We start from the raw sequence: 9,739 nt of genomic DNA on the forward strand, positions 1-9,739 counted from the left end.
ACATCTCTGAAGGTTTTTGAGGGTTCTGTTAGACAAAATCTATATAGTAATGGGTATACATCAATAAGATGGGAAGAACTGACATGTGCATGGCCTTGACATGAACCCCACTCAACACTTTTTACAATAATGGAATGCTGACTGTGAGTTAGGCCTCATCATCCAACATCCAACAACCCTACTGATGCTTTTGTGAAGTAATGGAAGTGACATTTACATTTACAGATGTCTTAATACTTGGAGTCTTCATATTTACATTAGGTGAGCAATGGCTTAAAATGTATTAACTGAAGCCTCTGATGAGAGGATCAAAGTTGTCTGATTGTCTGCTTCAATGTAATTCTGCTTCAATCAGACTTAAGGAAATCTCAGCTTTCATACCAAGGAATTGACATGTTCAATTTCCGTGGGGGGCACGGTGGCTCTGTGGGTAGCACTGTCACCTCACAACAAGAAGGTCCTGGGTTCGATCCCCAGGCGGGGCGGTCCGGGTCCTGTCTGTGTGGAGTTTGCATGTTCTCCCCTTATCTGCGTGGGTTTCCTCCCACAGTCCAAAAACATGTAGTCAGGTTAATTGTAGACACTGAATTGCCATATAGGTGAAAGGGTGTGTGTGTGTGTGTGTGTGTTTGCCCTGTGATGGACTGGTGCCCCGTCCAGGGTGTTACTGTGTGCCTTGCGCCCATTGAAAAGCTGGTATAGGCTCCAGCAACCCCACGTGACCCTAATTGGATAAGCGGTTAAGAAAGTGACTGAGTGAGTGCATTAAATGTTAGATCTAGATGAGATTTGTAGGTTTTTAGTGGATACAAATCTTTGTAGATCCTGCAGAGTTACTATTTAAGCACTGTCTCAATACTTGCATTCACTCTGTTTTGTTCAGTGTTTTCAGAATGTGCACTTACACGGAGTAGGGTGCCAAGTGGGACAGGTGCCTTGTTTGTATGTGTGTGTGTGTGTTTACTACAAAGTAAATATGGCATAACCAGTATGAGTATCTGTAAAGTCATGTTGCTGTGCAAGCTGCATGTGAGTTCTGAAAATAACATGTAAGTGAACGCCAGCTATTTTCAATGGTGCCATAGACTTTTGTAATGTTGCTGCTCATACCAACATGTTTAAACAGATCTAATAATGTATGCACAAGCAGGGAAGCGGCTAAGCTAATTAGATCGAAAAATATGCTGTTTGGTTTGTACAGTTTAAATATTTAAATAGCCAAGCTATATAATGCACAAAATAATGGCACGTTGAAGTAAAACCCTAAAATAAAAAGCAGATTTGGGTCCATTTGTCAGCTCTAATTAGGAGTACATTAAAAATTGATACAAATCACCAAATGTGATGGAACATTTTAATTCTGATAGGTTGAACAACATTTTCTCTATTTAAACATAAGAAGGGTATATAGTGCTTTGTTGACTCTTCACCAACATACTTAAAACCTTAAATGAGGATAAGTCCCAGAGCCTTTGACAAATATGTAGTTAGATGCAATGAAGGGGCGGCACAGTGGCTCAGTGGGTAGCACTGTCGCCTCACAGAAAGGACCCGAACCACCCCACCTGGGGATTGAACCCAGGACCTTCTTGCTGTGAGGCGACAGTGCTACCGTAATTGGATAAGCGGTTGAGACAGTGAGTGAGTGTGTTTGACATAAAACTTGTGAACTGATGAAACTTGTGTAATGAGTAACTACCGTTTCTGTCATGAATGTAACCAAAGTGTAAAACATGACATTAAAATCGTAATAAATAAGAAATAAGATGCAATGAAACTGTACTGGTAGCTCATTTTGACCCGGTACAACATGGCTTAGACCTTGAAATGTGTTACTTTTATATAATATATATATATATGCTATTTTCTTCCTTTTAACTTATGTATTAAGCATGACTTGTAGAGGAATTGCAGTCTAAGTGCTGTCTCTTATTTTGTAGTAAGTGACAGACCTGTAATTCAGTCAGAGTTTAGAAGTTTTCATATTAACATGTCAGTCTGAAATTACCTTTCATATCAGGTTACTGCTGTTAGAAAGATATTCTGACATGCTTCTATAGCTGGGTGGGAGTCACGACTCCAGGTTTTCATTTGATGCTATAAAATTTAACTGCATGTTTTTACTTACTTTCTGTAAAGTCTCTAGACACGCACACAACCCCAGACCCCCTCAAGCGAACACACACACACACACACACACACACAAATACCAAGACCTACACTTGTTCTTCTGGGTAGAGATCACCATATTAATTCAGCCTAATAAAAAATGTATGAAAGTGTGAAATATGATCTGAGTCATGTAATATTTACTTAAGGTGAGAGAGACAAAGAGAAATAGAGGAAGAGAAAGAGTGAGTGAGAGAGATAAAAAGTGAGCGAAAGGAAATTTGAGAATGAGAAAGCAAGAGACAGTGTGAGAGGAAGAGAAAGAGTAAGAAAGAAAGAGTAGGAAAGAGAGAAAGAGGAAGCGAAGGAGCCAGGAAGCACAAGAGAGGGAAATAATAAATTAAATGAGAGGGCAAGAAAAGGTGAGACAGAGAGGAATGAGAAAAAGTGAATGAGAAAAAATGAGAAAAAAAGAGAGAAAACGTGAAGGAGTATGAGAGAGAGGAAAGAAATAAGAAAAGAATAAGTAAGAAAAAAGTTAGCGAGGAAGAGAATGAATGAGAGGGCAGGAAAGAAAGTGAGAGAGAGGAAGAGAAAGTGTGAGAGAGGAATAAAACAAGTGAGAGAGGAAGAGAAAGTGTGAGAGAGGAATAAAACGATTGAGAGAGGAAGAGAAAGTGTGAGAGAAGGGATGGATCAAAAGAGGAAGAGAAGATGGTGAGTAAAAGAAGGTGAGTAAAAGGGAGAGAAAGAAAGAGGAAAGTGAGAGATTGAAATACTTTAATAAATGAAAATAATTCTTCTAAAACATTAAAGCGTGATTAAATATTCTATTCTCTCTCTTAGGCAAACATTTACTTGTAGGGTCAACCCTACAACATTTACATGATGGCTCGGTGGGTAGCACTGTCACCTCACAGCAAGAAGGTCCTGGGTTTGATCCCCAGGTGGGGCCTTTCTGTGGTCCTTTATGTTATGTTCTCCCTGTGTCTGCGTGGGTTTCCTCCGGGAGCTCCGGTTTCCTCCCACAGTCCAAAAACATGCAAGTGAGGTGAATCGTAGACACAAAATTGTCCATGACTGTGTAATGAGTAACTACCGTTTCTGTCATAGATAAATAGATAGACAGACAGACAGACACACAGACAGATAGATAACTTCATTAATCCCATAGGGATAGTCAGTTATTACAGCAGCTTAAAATACATTAAAGCAAAAGTATCAAAGTACAAAGTATTAAAGTACACAAGTCATGTTGTACACACGATGTAATTAAATAAATAGAATAAAAATGAAGTATGTAATATAAAAACTTTAGAAGTATCCTAGCAGTAAATATTGTTAGATGAGATATGTAATATGTAATATACTAAACCAGGGGTGGGCAAAGTTTTTGGCTGAAGGGCCACACTGAATTTACAATTTGACTGACGGGCCGGACCAGTAGCAGATGGCAGATGAGCTAATATAAATTAGCAATTAAATAATGAAATGTCTGTGTGTATAAACGATAGACTCTACTTTAACAAAGGTTGGTAGTGTTTGGAGTGCACAAAATAGTGGAATCAACTGAAATGCAGGGTGGTAGGAGTTTCTCAAAGTCACTCAAAGTCCTGTCCCTTAAAACGAAACAGAGTAATCAGATAAGTAGCTTTGGAACTTCCAATCTCTACGTATTCTGAACAGTACTCCCAATGTTAAACAATTTCAACACAATATTTTCTCAAAACAGAGAAACAGATCGGCAATTCAACAGATAAAAAACCTTAGAGAAGATCACTTACCTGGTTGATGCCCGCATTCTCCACCATTTGTTAGGTTTTTACTCAAAGTCACCCAAAGTCCTGTCCCTTAAACTAATAGACAGAACTTAACCAGGAGAAGAATCATTCGTTGAATCTCATGAACGAGGCATTCAAACTTTGAATTGGTCTTGTCTGGGTGCTTTCCTCGTGCACGAGATTCAACTAATGATTCGTCTCCTGGTTAAGTTAAGTTCCTAACGGGCCGTAGTTTGCCCACCACTGTACTAAACTGTTGTAAAGTGTTCATTGCAGAAAATATTAACAAATGTGTAGTCTTTATAAACAGAGTTTATAAGAATGTAACCAAAGCATGTAAAACATGATGTTAAAATCATAATAAATAAACAATAAATAACACGTTTTTAGGTAGGAATAAAACTGAGTTGTAAAATAAATTAGTAATATTATAACTGGGCAGCACTGTGGCATGGCAGGTTGGGTTAATGATGTTTTTTTTTAGTTTCTTTCTATCTTGGTGAGACTAATTAGTCCCTAATTAAGTACATGTTTTCTTCCAGGTGTTGAACTGACACCCTTTCAAAAGTGCATTCCTGCCTTTAGCCCAGTGTCACCAATAAAACATCTAAATCCTACACAGAGCAGGAGAGAAAGTCACTAAAGATCAATATAATATATAAACTTGAAACTTTTAATTATGTAATATTCCTAACTGCAGCTGTCACATTATTTGTAATATTGCGAAACCTTTAGTAGGCCAGTAGATATTGTTCATAAATAGCTTTATTAATATGAATACTTCTAGAAAGCCTTTTTAAATATAAAAATACGTGGCTCTTAAAGCTGAAGGATAAAGGAGGTTTGGCAACTCCGAATTCCAAATTCCACTTTGCTTCAGTCCATCTCAAATGAAATCAAGCTCTGAAAAATCTGCAGTGTTTTTGGACCTTGTTGATATTTGACTTCTGCTTTATGTAGTGGAGCCTGGTTTGTGAACGCAGGGATGGAAGGTATCAATCAATGTTTATTTACACACAGAGATTTCACCTGATTCTCTGAATCCGTCAATAATGTTTTTGCTAATTGATGGTAAAGCGCTCAAATCATTTCTGAACTATTTATTTATGCATTTTTAATGCTGCTTTTATGCTGTTACCTGCTTGAGTGTGAAAAGTTTCACAGCCTACCCGGTCTTACGTTGCTCCTGTCCCGACGTTTTTTGGAACATTTTGTAGACATCAAATTTTTTACTACATTTTACTGTCATTGCCTTTTTCAGACTGTTTAAACAGTAATGAAGTCTATTAACATATCATCAGCTACAGCAGGGTCAATATTCAGAAATACTCAACTCAAGGACACTCATGGACATGCTCACACAGGACAAGACGTAAAATACTACAGCAGTATAAGTACATATAAGTACACCATAAGAGGTGAAATAAATATCTAAAACTATTATTATATACAATTTTTGTCAGTATATGGGTGCAAGAAATGTGAAACGCTGACTTTATGACTGCGATTATACTTGGTGCAAGACTATTTTACATTCCTTTATTCCTGGGTTTCTTAGTCCTGGTAGTGAAAGAAAACTTGACTGCAGGGCAGAACAGTGCCAAACCTTTAAAGTCAAACTAGCCTTATTCATTGTGGGCACAGAGAAGTCATTACCAGTAGTCAACCATAGTATCTCACAAGGAATTAGCAGGAAATGGCACAAAGGTGCGTAAGATTCTTTCTTTGCCTTGCAAGTTGCACTATGCATATTTTGACTCTTTTTATTTTTTGGAAACACACAATATTGTATTTTTTAAAAATAGACAATTTTGTCATTTTCCCCAGTAAATTCCACAAATACCGGATGACGATCAAACCCATGTACCCAGAACCCTAAAAGATGTGCAGCAACAAAGCATATGCTGTACAAACATTGGTCCAAATTTTTGTTATGGTGGTTTAATTCCGACATTATACACTGATCGACCAAAACATTAATGATAAACCAAAAATCACCTGTTATGCTCAGGGATCTATTAGATATCAGGCTGATGGTAGTTCCTCTGAGTTCATGTGTGGAATGCACCAGATCTAATCAGCATAAAGACCTGAGTGATTTTAACAAGGACCAAATCTTTAAAGCCAGACAACTGGGTAAAATCATCTCTGAAACAGCAAGGGGTGTCACAGGCACCTGTAGTGAGAACCCACCGACAGTGGTTTGAGGAGGGACTATGGCTGACTATGCTATGGCTCCTGGTACGGACCAACAGCAGAGCCACTGTGGCTCAAATTGCTGAATTTTTTTAATCCTGGTGTTAAGGTGAATATGTCACAACACAGCAAATCGAACCCTTCTGTGTATTGGGCTTTGTAGTCGCAAGCCAGTCAAGGAGCCCATGGTATCCAGATTTGACTTGTGGAGTCCATGTGACAGCAGGTCAGATCTGTTTTGACAGCATAATAGATGGTCATAATGTTTTGGCTCATCCGTGTATGTACTTCTAATTTACATAAGAGATCTCCTGGACTAAACTTTCTCAGTTAACCATTTATGTATTTTTTATTTGTTTGTTTGTTTAGTTAGTTAGTTAGTTAATTAGTTCGTTAGTGCTGGATAATTGTATGATCCAACAGTGTTACTGAAAAAGAACAGTCACAACAATTATTAAAATTCCATTACTGTCATAACATGTTCCTCACTGTAGGTGATATTTTAATTCCAGTCTATCTATGAATCCACTAGGTTGAATGTTATCTCAGGATCTAGTGTGAAAATCAGAAGTTTGTGAAGTTCAGAAGGATTTTAATGGAGTTGTAGGTCCATGTTCATGTCATTTATCTTCTAACGATCTCAGGAGAGGAGCGTAATCTCAGGAGAGGAGAGTAATACAACTCCCCAACCATCCAGGACTTCATAATGCTCAGTCTGAGAATATCTAAAGATAGACTTTGACTTCTGGATTTAGTGCAAGGGATTTGGAGATGTAGTGGAGATGTAGTGGAGATGTGTCGGAGGAGTTACTAAGGAATCTGTACGTTCTGCTTTAGTCTGGTTGGTCAATGGGCTGCAGGACAACAGTGTCCTCTAGTGTTAGCATGAGGAACTGAACATCTGGGAACACTTCAGGTTGTTTTTCAGAATCTGGAAGGTCAGCTGTGCACGTTTTATCAAAACACACTGAGACTTCTTTATTCGGGTGGTAGGAAATTGCACTTTAAGAATTATTCCAGGATGGCATGGTGGTACAGCTGGTAGAATAGATGCAACAGAGCAACACTGGTCCTTAGCTTTGGTCACAATCTGTGAGGATTGTGTATTCATGCCTATACCTTATTTAGTACTGCTCTCATCATTTTTATTATTAATTTAAGCATTTTCTGTATTTCTTCAAATGTAGTCCTAACCAAGTCACCAGCTGTATCTCCTCCACTGCTGCACACCCTGAGCCTGACCAAAGATGGCTGTTCCTTTCTGACACATGTATAGTAGCCAACTGCTTCTTCTTCTCTGCACTAGATGTGTTTACACAGGGATCAGTATTAAGTACAAAGCGTCAGGTTCTGATCTCCATAATTCACCATCTCTCTGCAGGTGCCTTCAACCAACCAGCAGAGGTCACGATTGCAGGAGCAGTGACAAATCCCCTCAGCCCACCCACCATCAGATACAGCCAATGATGTTTGTGTAGGCACCCAGCCGGCTGATAGCAGAGCTGAGAATCGAACTTAAGAGCTTGAGATCTCAGCAGTACTGGGCTAGCAATTTTACAGTTTTACTTTTTTTAATGTAATTGCTTTTTATTTATTTATTTTTCTATTTTTCCCCACTTTTTCCCCCAATTTTTCTCCCCTAATCTAGTCGTGTCCAATTACCCTGAATGCGTCCTCTATACTGATTCGACCCTTCACCGCTGACTGAGGACGCCTCTCAACTGACATACGCCCCCTTCGGCAAGTACAGTCAGTACAGACTGCATTTTTCACCTACACGAGTCGAGTTCATACACTTGACGGGCAAAGTGTATGGAGGGCCACACCCCCATCAGCATTATTCCTCAGCCCTGTGCAGACGCCATCAGTCAGCCAGCAGGGGCCGCAGTTGCACCAGTTATGAGGACGACTTTTTTACCCTCTAACCCTGAACAACAGCCAATCATTGTTCATGATGCCGCCCAGCCCAGTCGGAAAGGCAGAGCTGAGATTCAATACGATGTATTCGAAACCCCAACTCTGGTGCGCTAGCGTACTTTACCGCTGTGCCACCTGAGTGGCGCTTTTTATTTATTTCATATGAAGTTCAGGTGCTAGACTGGCCTACCTGCAGTCCAGACCTGTCTTTTATTGAAAAGATGAACTACATGTGTTGCATTATGATGTACAACAAATGACAACTAACCCTGTATGATATAAATGGTCATTAGTTGCCAGGCAAATTGCTGTTGATAAAAAAATGGCATAAAATTAGGAAAAAGTGTATATTTCCAAAAATAATAGTGTGATTGTAGATAGATGGATAGACAGACAGACAGACAGACAGACAGACAGACAGACAGACAGACAGACAGACAGACAGACAGACAGACAGACAGACAGATAGATAGATAGATAGGCAGACAGATAGATAGATAGATAGATAGATAGATAGATAGATAGATAGATAGATAGATAGATAGACAGACAGACAGACAGACAGACAGACAGACAGACAGACAGGTAGAAAGATAGATAGATAGATAGATAGATAGATAGATAGATAGATAGATAGATAGATAGATAGACAGACAGACAGACAGACAGACAGACAGACAGACAGATAGATAGATAGATAGGCAGACAGATAGATAGATAGATAGATAGATAGATAGATAGATAGATAGACAGACAGACAGACAGACAGACAGACAGACAGACAGACAGGTAGAAAGATAGATAGATAGATAGATAGATAGATAGATAGATAGATAGATAGATAGATAGATAGATAGATAGATAGATAGATAGATAGATAGATAGAACTTTATTAATCCCGAGGGAAATTGTTTAAATAAAAGTCAGGGGAGCGTGTGAACACAGTCCCCCACTATCAGAAATTATGCAGTCGAGATTCCCACATTTGGGGATTTCGCAGGGGTCAACACAACCAGAGTGCAATGGCTGAGCCTCGCCCTGGGTGAACCACCTTCTTGATCATGGTCTCGCCCTTGTCAGGTAAGTATGTTGTACTGTTCTTACTTTCATTTAAGTGGAATAAACTTTACAAATCACTGCTTTATATTATTACCCCTTCACACACTAGCCCCACTTTTCTGAAATTGAGGATTCTATTTAATTGACCCATTTATTTTGAGTAAACCATTTACCCTGGTCAAGTTTACAGTGGGTCTGTTGCCACCAAGAAAAACTTGTCACAAAGAAGTAACACACCGTGGACACAATCTATCTCAAGGCACCACACATTTGATATACTGTAGGTGAGGATAAAACCCAGGTTTCCTGGTGTTAATGCTATGTGGTACCCACTCTTCCAAATGTGGCACAAGTATGTTATGAATTTAAATAATGAATGTACAAAATTATCGAGCTGTTAGCTGCAGCAGTAGTTAGCATTTCTATAATGTTCTAACATAAGAAACATGACACATTTGCTTTCTCACACTTTCAACTCACCCATAATGTTCCAATGGTTGCAGCTACGTTTTTATTATTTAACAATTCAGTGTTTCTATTTGAACACAGCAGAGTTCAGATTCATGTTGAATATCATGTTTGTGTTTAGGAACAGTGGTTGGGCCATCGATCAATGGCCGTACAATGGACAACCTTGTGTTCTGCCCCCAGCTTCCAGACATGATTAAATACACTGA

The 9,739-nt window shown here is 39.0% G+C and overlaps 1 non-coding gene across 1 annotated transcript; it reads right to left on the reverse strand.

Annotated features, from left to right (window-relative positions):
* Nucleotides 1-8,927: 8,927 nt before the first annotated feature.
* LOC134317393 (U1 spliceosomal RNA) lies at nt 8,928-9,091 on the reverse strand. Its single transcript, XR_010013213.1, has one exon. It is a non-coding gene; the product is annotated as a U1 spliceosomal RNA (small nuclear RNA).
* Between the last annotated feature and the right edge of the window lie 648 nt (nt 9,092-9,739).

This window comes from Trichomycterus rosablanca, chromosome 6 (genome assembly GCF_030014385.1).
Source record: "Trichomycterus rosablanca isolate fTriRos1 chromosome 6, fTriRos1.hap1, whole genome shotgun sequence".
NCBI lineage: Eukaryota > Metazoa > Chordata > Actinopteri > Siluriformes > Trichomycteridae > Trichomycterus > Trichomycterus rosablanca.